The 16983-nt window shown below is 46.8% G+C and overlaps 1 protein-coding gene across 1 annotated transcript in view; it reads left to right on the top strand.

Moving 5' to 3' along the window:
* dscaml1 (Down syndrome cell adhesion molecule like 1) overlaps positions 1 to 16983 on the top strand; it is a 618289-nt gene that overhangs the window by 188178 nt on the left and 413128 nt on the right. The window lies entirely within an intron of this gene.

The following is a 16983-nucleotide window of genomic DNA, read 5'->3' as shown; positions in this document are numbered from 1 at the left end:
AGGAGAGGCGAGAGTTCGGGGGCCCAGGAGAGGCGAGAGTTCGGGGGCCCAGGAGAGGCGAGAGTTCGGGGGCCCAGGAGAGGCGAGAGTTCGGGGGCCCAGGAGAGGCGAGAGTTCGGGGGCCCAGGAGAGGCGAGAGTTCGGGGGCCCAGGAGAGGCGAGAGTTCGGGGGCCCAGGAGAGGCGAGGGCCCAGGGGCAGCACGGACCCAGCCCACACTGCGGTATGTGTGCGCACTAGGTCCGTGTAGCAGAGCTGGTCTCCAGTCGTCCTGGGTAATCCTTGCCACTGGACCAAGACCTAGCTCTGTCAAGCCCGTGTGGTGGCTGGTGTGCAACGGCCACCATATGTTAAAAAAATCCACACACAGGGCATCTTCCACCCTTCAGGATGTAGTTCTGGATCCAGAATATTAGGTCCTTCATTGAAACACCTGTGAACTCATCCATTTTCAGCGTGGAAGCAAGTCATCACGTGGAAGCAAGATGTTGAATGTTGAGTGTCCTCCATCGCCTCACTCATGCTGAGTGGCTCCAAAGGTACCTCCCACACATCGGTCAACTGTCCAGCACTTTATTTGATTGGGTGGGCATTGCAATTCGAACTTGCCCTCGCCCAACTTCCGTAGGTGCTCTTTCTATTGAAGGGCACAAGGCAACGAGTCGGAGCAGAACCCCTGGCTAATTCCCACCCTCTCCCCACCCCAACTGCCGAGTTCAGTGATGCTGAAGCCAACTGTGGCACCCCTACCACCAGCCTGAACAAGAGTTGCTGCCTCAGTGGAGACCTGGGGCTAAACTTTCTTTTAATTTTTGGCGATTTTCTCGGCAGTACAGCTGTTTTTGCGAGAGAAACCGCCCGGCGAAAGTTTCCCCTTTAGTTTTTTTAATGGTACCGCCCGAATCTCGCAATGCCCGCTGGGATCAAACTGCTGACGGGCACCGCCGAAAGAATCGCCAGGATCGGTACGGCTCCGCTCGACACCAAATGGGTTATTCAAGGTGCCATTCGTTGTAATGGTTCAAAAGAAAGAAAGATAGCAAGAAATACTTGTATTTATATCGCGCCTTTCACAGCCACCGGACGTCTCAAAGTGCTTTACAGCCAATGAAGTACTTTTGGAGTATAATCACTGTTGTAATGTAATGCGGCAGCCAATTTGCGCACAGCAAGCTCCCACAAACAGCAAGGTGATAATGACCAGATAATCTGTTTTTTTGTTGTTAATTGAGGGATAAATATTGGCCAGGACACCGGGGATAACTCCCCTGCAAAATAGTGCCGTGCGATCTTTTACATCCACTTGAGAGCAGACGGGACCTCGGTTTAACGTCTCATCTGAAAGCCCAAATTAAACGCTCTTCCAAACATGATCCGAACACTGTGAAAGAATTCCACATGGAATATGAGGACATTTTTCTTTTCCTGTTCTATTTAACTGTGGGAGATGGTTAGTTGCTATCGTCAGTTTTTGTCTGATTACCCTTCTGCGAAGTGCCTTGGAACATTTTATCACGTTAAAGGCACTATATAAATGTAAATGCAGTGCGCCAGCGCAGCCTTCGGCCGCTTGAGGAAAAGAGTGTTCGAAGATCAGGCCCTCAAATCTGCCACCAAGCTCATGGTCTATAGGGCTGTAATGATACCCGCCCTCCTGTATGGCTCAGAGTCGTGGACCATGTACAGTAAACACCTCAAATCGCTGAAGAAATATCATCAACGATGTCTCTGCAAGATCCTACAAATCCCCTGGGAGGACAGATGCACCAACGTCAGTGTTCTCGGTCAGGCCAACATCCCCAGCAGCTCCGCTGGGTGTACCACACAGTCCGCATGGCGACACAAGACTCCCAAAGCAAGCGCTCTACTCGGAACTCCTACACGGCAAGCGAGCCCCAGGTGGGCAGAGGAAACGTTTCAGGGACACCCTCAAAGCCTCCTTGATGAAGTGCAACATCCCCACCGACACCTGGGAGTCCCTGGCCAAAGACTGCCCTAGGTGGAGGAGGTGCATCTGGGAGGGCGCTGAGCACCTCGAGTCTCGTCGCCGAGAGCGTGCAGAAAACAGGCGCAGCGGAAGAAACGTGCGGCAAACCAGTCCCACCCATCCTTTCCTACAACCACTGTCTGTCCCACCTGTGACAGAGACTGTAATTCTTGTATTGGACTGTTCAGTCACCTGAGAACTCACTTTTAGAGTGGAAGCAAGTCTTCCTCGATTTCGAGGGACTGCCTAAGATGATTGATAAATGTATGTTAGTGTTGTTTGAAGCGGGTAGGCCTGAGGGAATACTGTTTAATGGAAAATACACCTCCATGTTATAATTACTGTAAGATGGCCGTGGGGCGTATCTCCTTATATCTGTGGTCTTGGCGGGTTGAGTATTTGGGTGCCATTTGGCTGGTGTCCGATCCAACGCACCGACTCCTGTTTTCCAAGTAAATGGCGCTATTGCAGGATGTATGTGGGTTAGTTATAGCCTGTGGTACTGGAGTGACTCCAGGTATGAGGAGAACCTGAAATACTAGGCCAGCCCAAGACATTAAGTGAATAAATCACTGTGTGTTGTTCTTTAATTATACAGATGGGGGAAGTACAGTACAGCTATCCTTCTTCTTAATGCTTCTGTGTACTTACCCAGTCATCTAACTGGTCCATTTCAAGTCAATTTCATTAATTTAAAATTGAGCGACTTGCTAGTCTTTAATGTGCTTTGGTTGATTAGAAATGAAGGCAATTAACAAATCGTCAATGGCAACAAATAAAAGGCCCTTAAGCGTGCTACAGAAATCTGTGTGTGTTTGGGACACAGAAACGCCAGAGAAATAGCTGCTGTTTCATTTATCTTAACGTTTAATATTAATTATATTTAGGTAGGGGTAGTGGAGACTGGAGGGAGGAGCGTCAGAAGGGGACCAGAGGCAGAGAGCGTAGATGAGATGTGAGTGTCAGCAGCGGTGTCGAGTGAGATGGAACACAAGTCAGAGACAGCGGGGGAACGGAAACACGGCTGTCCGACCTAGCTTTCTGAATTGCATAATTGGAACACTTGATGGGAACAAGAGGGTGATGAGGTGATTATCCCAGATGTACTTATGCGAACCACACGGTCATTATCATTCTCGTCAGGGATATCAAACGTGAAACAAAAACAGAAAATGCTGGAAACACTCAGCGGGTCAGGCAGCATCTGTGGAGAGAGAAACAGAGTTAACGTTTCAGGTCGCTGACCCTTCGTCAGAACTGGAAAAAGTTAGAGATGTAACAGGCTTTCATAGAATCATTTACAGCACGGGAAGGAAGCCATTTCGGCCCATCGTGTCCATGCCGGCCGACAAAGAGCTACCCAGCCTAATCCCACCTTTCAGCTCTCGGTCCGTAGCCCTGTAGGTTACGGCACTTCAAGTGCACATCCAAGTACTTTTTAAATGTGGTGAGGGTTTCTGCCTCTACCACCCTTTCAGGCAGTGAGCTCCTGACCCCACCACCCTCTGGGTGAAGACATTTCCCCTCATATCTCCTCTATACCTCCCCGCAATTATTTTAAATCTATGCCCCCTAGTTGTTGAACCCTCTGCCAAGGGAAACAAGTCCTTCCGATCCACTCTATCCAGGCCCCTCATCATTTTATATTGAGTCTCCCCTCAGCCTCCTCTATTCCAAAGAAAACAGACCCAGCATCTCCAATCTTTCCTCATAGCTAAAATTCTTAATCCAGGTAACATTCTTATAACTTAAGCAAGCAGAAGAGACAAATAGAATTCTCTTTTATGTTTTGATGTGTCGTCACAAGAAATGCAGCAGCCAATTTGTGCACAGCAAGCTCCCACAGACAGTAATGTGATCATGACCAGATTATCTGCTTTAATGATGTTAGTTGAGGGATAAACATTGTTCAGTAAACCAAGGAGAACAGCCCATGCTCTTCTTCGAAATAGTGCCGTGGGAACATTTACATCCGCCTGAGAGAGCAGACGGGGCCTCGGTTTAACATCTCATCCAAATGGCAGCACCTCTGACAGTGCGGCGCTCCCTCAGTACTGCACTGGAGTCTCAGCCTGGATTATGTGCTAAAGTCTCTGGAGTGGGACTATGAACACACGACCTCTGACTTAAGAGGCAAGAGGGCTGCCTACTGAGCCACGGCTGAACCCATGGAGCCATGTCTCTTCATCAGACTGAGCTGCAACATTACAATGACATTTTGATGCCGAGAATCAATTTTTTATGAGGGTGGAGGAGTTCCCCTTAAAACCTCAATTAGTTTTAAACTCAGCAGCAAAGTGAGTGAGGGGAGGGAGAGAACATTGGGGCTAAAGTTGTTCTATGGAGTGGTGGGATGCAGGTTTAACTCCCCCCCCCCCCACACCTTTGTTGAGTTACAGATCTCAGCTCCTCCATCGTTAAACATTGATGTGCCTCAAATGATTCCTCTTCCCCAACATGATTTTGTAAGTTTGATACCTGATCAGTTTATCATACAAACTGTACAAAAGAAACTAACATACCAAGAGGTCAAATAAAAAGCAGGTCCTTTTCCATTAACACATGGGTGAAGAGGGAAATTACACGGTATTTACAGCACAGGAACATGCCATTCGGCCCAACAGGTCCATACTGGTGTTTGTGCTCCACACCAGCTACCTCCCACCTCTCTTCATCTCACCCTATCAGCATAACCTTCTATTCCTTTCTCCCTCTATGCTTTTATAGCTTCCCCTTAAATACATCGATACTATTCGCCTCAACTACTCCCTGTCATAGGGAATTCCACATTCCAAACATTCTCTGGGTAAAATGTTTCTCTTAAATTCCCTATTGGATTTATTAGTGACTATCATATATTTATGACCCCTAGTTCTGGTCTCAACTGCAAGTGGGAACATCTACTCTACATTTACCCTATCAAACCCTTTCATAATCTTAAAGATCTCTGTTAGGCCACCCCTCAGCCTTCCAGTTTCTAGAGAAAAGAGCTCCAGCAAGTTCAATCTTTTCTGATAGGTATAACCTCTCAGTTCTGGCAGCATCCTAGTAAATCATGTTTACACCTTATCCAGTGCCTCCATATCCTTTTGATAATATGGAGACCAGAACTGTTTACAGTGCTCCAAGTTTTGTCTCACTAACGTTCTATATAGGTTTAACATAACTTGTCTGCTTTTCAATTCTATCCCTCTAGAAATAAACCCAGTGCTTTGTTTGCTTTTTCTGTGGTCTCATTGACCCGCGCCACTACTTTTAGTGATTTGAGTATCTGGACCCCCCCCCCGATCCCTTTGCTCCTTTACCCCACTTAGATGTGCTGCATGTTCCCACACACAATAAAGTGGTAGCAAAGAAAGGAGCACGATCTCCCACTGCTCAGGCCCACTTTCGCTCAGAGTTCTCTCGCAAAGGCTGTGTGTTCTTGCTCTGGGAGGCTGACCCTGATGGCAATAGATGTGACGTACTGATGTGTGTGAAAGCCAAAGGCAATATTTTTGCCATTATAGTACAAATGGCGTGCTCCATTCACACATGCTACACTGAAGCTGTGGGCCCTTGAGGACAACATCAGGGCCTATTAGATTCTAAGGAGTATGTGGCCTCCTTACTCACCCTAACAAAATGTAGTACTTCGCACATATCTATATTGAAGTTCACTTGTCAATTACACGCCCATTCTGCAAGTTTATTGGAAGGGAAGTCACTCCCAAGTTGCCCTGCTGTGATTTCCCATTGGCTGCTTCAGAGCAGTATGGGTGGAGACTGTACTGGTCTCCATCCATGGAGATTGTGAAGAAAGAACAATTAGGAAAAAGCGGGCTGCATATTCCCATACAACAAAGTGGTAGTACAGGAAGGAGCACGATCTCCCACTTATCAGGGCTACTTTCGCTCAGAGTTCTCTCGCGGAGGCTGTGTGTTCTTGCTCTGGGAGGCTGACCCTGATGGCAATAGATGTGACGTACTGATGTGTGTGAAAGCCAAAGGCAATATTTTTACCATTATAGTACAAATGGCGTGCTCCATTCACACATGCTACACTGAAGCTGTGGGCCCTTGAGGACAACATCAGGGCCTATTAGGTTAATTCAAGCAATTCCTTGAGCAGAAATTGTTTGACACATAATCTATTGTTATTCTTGATTTATTATTTAACCAAAAATGAAAACTGCCAATCTCGTGAGTGAGGCCTGAGTGGTGGGTCAAATCGTTGGAGAAATACCACCAGCATTGTCTCCGCAAGATCCTGCAAATCCCCTGGGAGGACAGACGCACCAACGTTAGTGTCCTCGTTCAGGCCAACATCCCCAACATCGAAGCACTGATGACACTCGACCAGCTCCATTGGGTGGGCCACATTGTTCGCATGCCTGACACAAGACTCCCAAAGCAAGCGCTCTACTCATAGAAACATAGAAAATAGGTGCAGGAGTAGGCCATTCGGCCCTTCTAGCCTGCACCGCCATTCAATGAGTTCATGGCTGAACATTCAACTTCAGTACCCCATTCCTGCTTTCTCGCCATACCCCTTGATCCCCCTAGTAGTAAGGACCTCGGAACTCCTACACTGCAAGCGAGACCCAGGTGGGCAGAGGAAGTGTTTCAAGGACACCCTCAAAGCCTCCCTGATAAAATGCAACATCCCCACCGACACCTGGGAGTCTCTGACCAAAGACTGCCCAAGGTGAAGGAAGAGCATCTGGGAGAGCGCTGAGCATCTCGAGTCTCGTTGCCGAGAGCAGGCAGAATATAAGCGCAGGCAGCGAAAGGAGTGTGCGGCAAACTAGATTCCCCACCCACCCTTTCCTCCAACCGCTGTCTGCCCCCCCCCCCCCCCCCGTGACAGAGATTGTAATTCCTGTGTTGGACTGTTCAGTCACCTGAGAACTCACTTTTAGAGTGGAAGCAAGTCTTCCTCGATTTAGAGGGACTGCCTATGATGATGATGGTGGGCCGCTCTGTATTTCTGCTTCCAATTCTCCATTCTGCCTGGCATGGCGATGTTTCAGCTATTAACCTGCTCTGCCCTTTGACTCCCAAGGACAATGGAAGTAGTTCTGGACCAATTAAATTGAGGGATTACTTTCCCGAAATGGATAATTATTTCAGTCCGCCGCCCCCCCCCCCCCCACCCCCCCGCCCCACCTACCACAACCACATTTTTCTCAGTTAGTCATTCCAATATGAAAGTCATCTCTGGCCATATAATGCCTGTCATAGTAGCCACAACTGGCACTAAAAGAACTTGGTAGTATAAAATTTCTCTCTGAACTTCACTGCCAATATAAAAAGAATGGGTTATCACCATCATCATCATAGGCAGCCCCTCGAAATCGAGAAAGAAGACTTGGTTACCACAAAACAGTACTATCATTTCAACCCTGAGCTAACCCCTTGATAAGATTCTGCTGTGTGATCACCCCAATGTGACGACTATTCTTAACTAATATTTTATTTTAATGGAAGCCCCTTTATGTTGAGTTGCTGATGTTTGTATTTCTAATATCCAAAAAAAATCTAATTTCCAGAGCCTATTCTTCAGCAATCACTGTTCTTCCTAACACCCAAGATTCATATTATTGAATCACAGAACTATAGAATGATACGGCACAGAAGGAGGCCATCCAGCCCGTCATGCCTATACTAGCTCTTTCAAAGAGCTATCCACTTAGTCGCTCTCTCCTGCTCTTTCCCTATTGCCCTGAACATTTTTCCAACTTCAAGTATTTATCCAGTTCCCTTTTGGAAGTTATTATTGAATCTGCTTTCACCGCCCTTTCAGGCAGCACGTTCCAGATCACAACAATTCCTCATCTCGCCTCTGGTTCTTTTGCCAATTACTTTAAATCTGTGTCCTCTGGTTACTGACCCTGCTGTTACTGGAAATAGTTTCTCCTTATTTACTGTAAACCCTTCATTATTTAGAAGACCTCTGTCATATTCCCCCCTTAACCTTCTCTGCGCTAAGGAGAACAATCCCAGTTCCTTCAGTCTCTCCACATAACTGAAATCCCTCATCCCTGGTACCTTTCTAATAAACCTCCTCTGGACCCTCTCTAATACCTTGACATCCTTCCTGAAGTGTGGCCCCCAGAATTGGACACAATACTCCAGCTCGGGCCAAACCAGTGTTTTATAAAGGATTATAAAATTCCAAATCCTGAACAAAAGGCATCAATACCATCTGTACTCTTAAAACAAGACTGATCGGAATTAGACAGGTTAGATGCAGGAAGAATGTTCCCAATGTTGGGGAAGTCCAGAACCAGGGGTCACAGTCTAAGGATAAGGGGTAAGCCATTTAGGACCGAGATGAGGAGAATCTTCTTCACCCAGAGAGTGGTGAACCTGTGGAATTCTCTACCACAGAAAGTTGTTGAGGCCAATTCACTAAATATATTCAAAAAGGAGTTAGATGTAGTCCTTACTACTAGGGGGATCAAGGGGTATGACGAGAAAGCAGGAATGGGGTACTGAAGTTGCATGTTCAGCCATGAACTCATTGAATGGCGGTGCAGGCTCGAAGGGCTAAATGGCCTACTCCTGCACTAATTTTCTATGTTTCTATGTTTCTAATTGTGTACAATTGAAATCGGGGAGCAAGGTCTGGTGTTTTTAATCTCGGTAGAGTTCGTATCATAAGCTGATCAGGTTTCAAATGTATAAAACAACAACAACTTGTATTTATCTAGCGCCTTTAATGTAGTGAAACAGGAGTATTATAAGATAATAAATTTGATACCGAGCTGCATAAGTAATAATTAGCGCAAGTGACCAAAAGCTTGGTCAAAGAGGGAGGTTCTAAGGAGTGTCTTGAAGGAGAAAAGAGAGGTGGAGAGGTTTAGGCAGGGAATTTCAGAGCTTGGGGCCCAGGGAACAGAAGACACGGCCACCGATGGTGGAGCGATTATAATCAGGGATGTTCAAGAGGGCAAAATTAGAGGAGCACAGACATCTTGTGGGGGGTGGGGTTTGTATGGCTGGAGGAGATTGCAGAGATAGGGAGGGGCGAGACCATAGAGGGATTTGAAAATAAGGATGAGAATTTTGAAATTGAGGCCTTGCTTAACCAGAAGCCAATGCAGGTCAGAGAGTAGAGGGGTGATGGGTGAGCGGGACTTGGTGCAAGTTAGGACACGGATAGCCGAGTTTTACGTAGTTTACGTAGGGTAGACTGTGGGTGGCCAGCCAGAAGTGCGTTGGAATAGTCAAGTCTAGAGGTAACAAAGGCATGGATGAGGGCTTCAGCAGCAGATGTGCTGAGGTAGGGGCGGTGACGGGCGATGTTACAGAGGTGGACATAGGCGGTTTTAGTTATGCTTCGGATATGTGGTCAAAAGCTCATTTCAGGGTCAAATATGATAACAAGATTGCGAAGAGTCTGATTCAGCCTCAGACAGAAGTTGGGGAGAGGGATGGAGTCGGTGGCTAGCGAACGGAGTTTGTGGCGGGGACCGAAAACAATGGCTTCGGTCATCCCAGTATTCAATTGGAGAAAATTTCTGCTCATCCAGAACTGGATGTCGCACAAGCAGTCTGACAACTTAAAGGCCGTGGAGAGGTCGAGAGGAGTGGGAGTTAGGTTATGTTATGTTGGAGAGGAAAATTTCTGGGTTAGGAGGTTGAGATCAAACATCTCTGAGGAAGATTTCCGTTTCGAACAGAAGCACCGGTAGAAACTGCAAGCTCATTCAAGGTAATGTAAATTAAATCCAGAATTCAAAATTGTCCCTAAACACTGGGATGCTCTCTGAAATATATCGTTTAATTTCAATAAAAATACAATAAAAGGAACAACAGAACTAGAATGTTATAGCCTCAACATAAGTGGTCCTGTGCCATTTAAAAATAAATCATTTTGCACAAATACTAGAACCACTGACCCAGGTCCCTTAATTGCCGTCGCTGGTGCTGGAGAAATGAACAGCTAGTATATGGCTGTCTCAATTAAAATAATACATCATTTTTTTGCCTTCACTGCTTTGTGCACACTGTTAAAGGACCTCGGTACTGTCAAGGGGATATTAATAATGGAATTTGTAAAAGGCCAGGCGTGTGGACTGCTCCTGAAATTTCAGAGCGAAACCATGTTGAGGTGAATAGCGCAGATGTGTTGAGGGGCAGCCACAGAAACACATGAGGGAGAAAGGATATGTTGATAGGGTTAGATGAAGAGGGGTGAGAGGAGGCTCGTGTGGAGCATAGATGCCGGTATAATCCTGTCCTCAACTAGGGGAATCAAGGGATATGGGGATCGGGCAGAAAAAGGCAGTTGAGGTCGAAGATCAGCCATGACCTTATTGAATGGTGGAGCAGGCTCAAGGGGCCAAATGGCCTACTCCTGCACCTCTTTCTTATGATACCCAAGCAGGAGTCACTCTTTAGCAGTTTAAAAGAAAGAAAGACTTGGATTTATACAGCACCTTTCATGACCACTGGACATCTCTTTTGGAGTATAGTCACTGTAGAGTTGTTAACCTGTGGAATTCTCTTCCGCAGAGAGTTGTTGATATCAGTTCATTGGATATATTCAAGAGGGAGTTGGATATGGCCCTCACGGCTAAAGGGATATGGAGAGAAAGCAGGAAAGGGGTACTGAGGTGAATGATCAGCAATGATCTTATTGAATGATGGTGCAGGCTCAAAGGGCCGAATGGCCTACTCCTGCACCTATGTGGGAAACACAGCACACAGCAAACCCCCACAAACAGCAATGTGATAATGACCAGATAATCTGTTTTTGTTCTTTTGTTTGAGGGATAAATATTGGCCAGGACACCGGGGATAACTCCCCTGCTCTTCTTCGAAATAGTGCCATGGGATCCTTTACGTCCACCTGAGGGAGCAGACAGGGCCTCGGTTTAACGTCTCTTCCGAAAGACGGCACCTCCGACAGTGTAGCGCTCCCTCAATACTGCACTGGGAGCATCCGCTTAGATTTTTTTGTGGTCAAGTCTCTGGAGTGGGACTTAAGCCAACAACCTTCTGACTCAGAGGCGAGTGTGCTACCCACTGAGCCACAGCTGACCCTGTCGTGGTTGAGATTAATTGGAGCCTGTTTACTAAGGCAAACAGCGGAGAAATTTGAAACATTTTTAAAGCCAGAATCCTGGTGTGATCCTCAATAGTTTCAACTTAGTATTGACCCGTGACTTTGTCTTCAGAAGGTTTGATGGATTCGACCACACTTGGTTATGAAATATTGATGTGTATGAAAGCCAAAGGCAATATTTTTGCCATTATAATAAAGATGCCTTGATCCATTCGCACATGCCACACTGAAGTTGAGAGCCCTTGAGGACAGCACCAGGGCCTATTAGATTCATTCAAGCAATTCCTTGAGCAGAAATTGTTTGACACACCTAATCTATTATCTTGTTAATTCTTGATATATTACTTAACAAAATAAAAGCTGCCAATCTCGCGATTGAGGCCTGAGTGGCGGGTCGCTGTGCATGCTGCTTCCAATCCTCCATTCTGCCTGACACGGTGATGTTTCACCTTTTAACCTGCTCTGCCCTTTGACTCCCAAGGTCAATGGAAGGAGGTCTGGACCAATTAAATTGAGGGATTACTTTCTCGAAATGGATAATTATTTCAGTCCCGCTCTCCCCTCCCCCCCGCCCCACATTCTCCTCCCCTCTCTTGTAAGTGTTGACCCCTGCTGGGCTGGTAACTCCGCAGACACTGGATATGCTGTGGCACCAAATGGCTATTCTTCACACGTGAGTTCCAGCTGCGGTGGCCAATTCTAGTTGGTCGTATCCCAGGAGGTTTCAACACACAACCTCTTGCCTCCAACTGCCCTGCGCCCCCCTCGCTCCCGCCACTGGTCGCTCAACACATCCATCCTCACCAATTGGAAAGCAGAAAGACTCTTCATTACCCAATGGGATGATTCTTTACTGTTCGCCAAGCTGCCGTTTTTCCCCCTCAGTTCCAATATTTTTATAATTAATAAACAGAAGGGCTCAAGGGAATGGGAGAAATCACATTTCTTTATTGCCTGTGTAATCTTTCTCCATAGCCTTGTCCTGGAGATTAAACCTCAATTCCTGGAGTCTCCAGGCCAGCCCTAGTTTGAACGGCATTGGGAGAGTTCTGACGAAGGGTCAACGACCTGAAACGTTAACCCTGTTTCTCTCCCCACCGATACTGTCGGTACCTGCTGAGTGTTTCCAGCATTCTCTCTTCTTATTTCAGATTCCAGCGTCTGCGGTGTTTTGTTTGTGTGTCGGCATGAGGAGGGTATTTGAGCGTGGAAGGCTGAGGAAGTCTGGTCCTCAAACTCTGGTCTGAGTTTGAAGCACATGCACCTTACAGCAGGAGTTGTTCAATGGCGATCAAGAGCAGAAACTGCAGGTGATTCCCCCCCGCCCCACCCTCCCCCACACACACTCCAGGCAAAGGGCTCTGAGGCCAATTGTAGCAGCTCCTACTCCACCACTGACCATGCAGCTGAGATCAGCTAAGTCAACAGAGGAACCGGTGGAGGCCATTTAGCACTTCGTGCCTGTTCTGCCATTCACTGGGATCGTGGTTGATCTACAACTTAACTCCATTGCCCCATATCCCTTAATAGCTTTGGTTAACAAAACGCTATCAATCTCCAATTGAAAATTAACAATTGATCTAGCATTAATTGCTGTTTATAGAATAGAGTTCCCAACCTTCTATCACCCTTTGTAGAAATATTTCCTAATTTCACTCCTGAAAGGCCAGGATTCAATTGTTAGAGTATGCCCCCTAGTCCTAGAACCCCATGAATCAGGGAACAAACTTAATACCTTCCTGGTCTGTATAGCTTAGTTCATTGTGTCAGCCTTGGCTCAGTGGGTAGCGCTCTCACCTCTGTGTTAGACCGTGGTGGGTTCAAGTCCCACTCCAGGGACTTGAGCACAAAAGAAATCTCGGCTGACGCGCCAGCGCAGTACTGAGGGAATGTTGCACTGTCGGAGGTGCCGACATTCAGATGAGACGTTAAACCGAGGCCTCGTCTTTCCTATTAGGTAAAAGACCCCACGGCACTATTCAAAGAAGAGGAAGGGAGTTCTCCCCGGTGTCCTGGTCAATATTTATCCCTCCACCAACATCATTAAAACTGGTCAGGTATCTCTCATTGTTGTTTGTGGGACCTGGCTGTGTGCAGACTGACTGCTGCATTACAATGCTGATCACCCTACAAAAAAGTATTTTATTGGCTGTAAAGAGCTGACAGCACCCTGAGATCATGAAAGATGCTAATATAATACTGAGTCTAGGCGTGCACTCAACAGCCGCGCCACTGGGGAAAGGTTCAGTCACGATGCCTGCCTCGGTGCAATAGCTTTTCCCAGTTTGCTTGTCATGGGAGTGGTTGGGAAAGAGATTTGCTCTTCGGAGCTTGAGCGTGTTGATTCGAGCTGGGATTTTAGCCGAAGATTAGGAAATTGTTTTACACAGTAATTGCCACCGATCCGGCGGGAACAAGGAGGCTGGGGAACAGAATATTAGAACAGCATTGCCACCATGAAAGAAGCTGTATGAAGTGAACTGTGATGAATAGGCCCAGTGGCTATGGGCAGTGTGCTGTGACAAAAAATCGATTCCCAAGTTAGTCGCAGGCATCGAGCTCAATCGCAGTAATCTAGAGGAATCACCCACTCAATAGGGGAAAACCAGTGCGATGAAAATGGAAAGGGAATTCTTCAGATGTGGACTTTAATAGAAACAGCAACAGCTCTGGGCGTATGTCACACCTGGATGTGAGCGGCCTTGTTGGGGGAGGGGATTGGAGCTGGCTTGCAAATTTGGGCATGTCTACGCTCAAGTTGCCTGGCTTGTTGACGGGCTTCCGGATGATAAAGTGCATCTGTTCCTATTTTCACTTTAAATCAATGGCGTTCTGCGTAACAAGGCCATTTCTCGAGAATGGCTGCAAAGCTAAACTCCACTTGATGTACAAGGCAAAAATACAGTGTCGCCATTCTGTGGGGTAATTATTGGGGTCGAGATCAAAACTGGTCTGGTAGCATCTCAAGTCGGCCCTTCATCCCCTTTTGTCTCTCTAATCTCTCCTGTCTCCCACCCTCTCGCAGACCTTCCCTTTTGTTCTTTCCTCCCTTCCCCCTTTCAGTGCTCCTGAAGAATCTGTTCATTTCGAACACTCTCCAGTTCTGACGAAGGGTCGTCGACCCGAAACGTTAACTCTGTTTCTTGCCACAGATGCCGCCTGAACGCTGAGATTTACAGCATTTTCTGTTTTTATTTCAGATTCCAGCATCCGGCAATATTTTGCTTGTGGTCTGGTATCTTGTCTCTCTGTTAGTATTCCTTTCCTCGGCTGCATTCAACATGATTATTGTTGTTACCCTTCCGTTTTTATTTGGGCTGGGGACTCCATTTTATTTCTAAACATTCTGCCCGTATTTATTTAAGTATGAACCAAGCAGCAAGTGATTGAGTTTCTCTGCGTTTCTCTCTCTATTTCTTGCCTTGCTTTTGGCACATCTATTGAACAGTTATTTTAAAATATCAAAACCAGACAATTCGAGCTGCACAACCAACAGGGTCTGGGGACCAAGGCCACATTGTCCCAGCTACAAAAATATATCAACTGAGATATATAAATAGATAGCTCGATTGGATAGGTACAGATCGAGAGATAGAGAGATACAGATCAGGAGATACAAATTGAGATGTCGGGAAATATAGATAGAGAGATACAGATCGAGAGATAGATCGAGAGATACAGATCGAGAGGTAGATAGAGAGATACAGATCAGGAGATACAGATCGAGAGATAGATATAGCGAGAGAGAGACATAAAGAGATATATAGATAGATAGATAGATAGATATATTATATATAGATATTATATATAGATACAGATATAGATATATATATATATATACACATATATAGATACATATATAGAGAGAGAGAGATGCAGAGAGATAATGAGAGATAGATAGATACCGAGAGAGAGATATCGAGAGATATGTGTATAAGGAGAGAGAGATATAGAAAGAGAAATATAGCGAGAGATATAGCGATATAGATATAGATAGAGATATATATAGTATATATATGTATATATAGAGAGAGCAAGAGAGAAAGTGAGAGATATGTATAGAGAGAGCGAGAGAGAGAGAGAAAGTGAGAGATACGTAGAGAGAGAGAGAAAGAAAGTGAGAGATACGTCGAGAGAGAGAAAGTGAAAGATACGTAGAGAGAGAGAGAGAAAGTGAGAAATACGTAGAGAGAGAGAGAGAGAGAGAGAAAGTGAGAGAAAGTGAGAGAGAGACCTACAAAAGGCCAGTGAGACCAGGAGCAGCGCGAGTTCGGCAAGAGGCGGGAGTTCCGGGGATCGGAGAGGCCTACAAAAGGCCAGTGAGACCGGGACCAGTGCGAGTTCAGCAAGAGGCGGGAGTTCCGGGGATCGGAGAGGCCTACAAAAGGCCAGTGAGACCGGGAGCAGTGCGAGTTCGGCGAGAGGCGGGAGTTCCGGGGATCGGGGAGGCCTACAAAAGGCCAGCGAGACCGGGAGCAGCGCGAGTTTGGCGAGAGACGTGGCTTGTGCAGCTACAGGGGGAAGGCAAAAAAGAAGTAGAAAGAAACAGAAAGGTGACGTCACAGCCAAGGGGGTAAGTGATTGGCTGGTGATTGGTGAGTAGTATTTTTCTTTTTTCTCTTCTATAACAGCGAGTAAATGTTAGCATTGTTGTTGCCAATTTAAGTGTATCTAAGGGTTAAGTCATGGCAGGAGAGCTCGGCCACATGATATGCTCCTCCTGTACTATGTGGGAACTCAGGGACACTTCCGGTGTCGCTGACGACTACGTGTGCGGGAAATGTATCCGCCTCGAGTTCCTGACGGTCCGTGTTGTGGAATTGGAGCTTACTCTGGAGGGTGGATTTACTCTGGAGCATCCACGATGCTGAGAATGACGTAAGTAGCATGTGTAGCGAGTTGGTCTTACCGCAGGCGAAGGGTCCACAGCCAGATAGGGAATGGAAGACCAGCAGGAAGAGCAGTGCAAGGAAGGTAGTGCAGGGGTCCCCTGCGGTTATCCCCCTGCAAAACAGATACACCATTTTGAGTACTGTTGAGAAGGAAGACTCATCAGGGGAGGGCAGCAGCAGCCAAGTTCATGGCACCATGGCTGGCTCTGCTGCACAGGAGGGCAGGAAAAAGAGTGGGAGAGCGATTCAATTGTAAGGGGAATAGATAGGCGTTTCTGCGGCCGCAACCGAGACTCCAGGATGGTATGTTGCCTCCCTGGTGCAAGGTTCAAGGATGTCTTGGAGCGGGTGCAGGACATTCTGAAAAGGGAGGGTGACCAGCCAGTTGTCATGGTGCACATTGGTACCAACGATATAGGTAAAAAAAGGGACGAATTTAAGGAGCTAGGAGCTAAATTAAAACGTAGGACCTCAAAAGTAGTAATCTCGGGATTGCTACCAGTGCCACGTGCTAGTCAGAGTAGGAATCGCAGGATAGCTCAGATGAATACATGGCTTGAGCAATGGTGCAGCAGGGAGGGATTCAAATTCCTGGGGCATTGGAACCGGTTCTGGGGGAGGTGGGACCAGTACAAACCGGACGGTCTGCACCTGGGCAGGACCGGAACCAATGTCCTAGGGGGAGTGTTTGCTAGTGCTGTTGGGGAGGAGTTAAACTAATATGGCAGGGGGATGGGAACCAATGCAGGGAGACAGAGGGAAACAAAAAGGAGACAAAAGCAAAAGACAGAAAGGAGATGAGTAAAAGTGGAGGGCAGAGAAACCCAAGGCAAAAAACAAAAAGGGCCACTGTACAGCAAAATTCTAAAGGGTCAAAGTGTAATAAAAAGGCAAGCATGAAAGCTCGGTGCCTCAATGCAAGGAGTATTCGGAACCCAGGAGTGGGCTCTGAGCTAGTTAGAGTGGGTGAGAGCTCAGATGAACAGGACCCCAAGAAAGAATGCAAAAGGCAGGAGGCAACAGAACAGAGTAGCACTGGGGTAAGTGTAA

The sequence above is a fragment of the Pristiophorus japonicus genome, chromosome 11 (assembly GCF_044704955.1).
Source record: "Pristiophorus japonicus isolate sPriJap1 chromosome 11, sPriJap1.hap1, whole genome shotgun sequence".
Lineage (NCBI taxonomy): Eukaryota > Metazoa > Chordata > Chondrichthyes > Pristiophoridae > Pristiophorus > Pristiophorus japonicus.
Note: the sequence above shows the minus strand (reverse complement) of the source record. Positions and strands in the feature narration are given on the sequence as shown.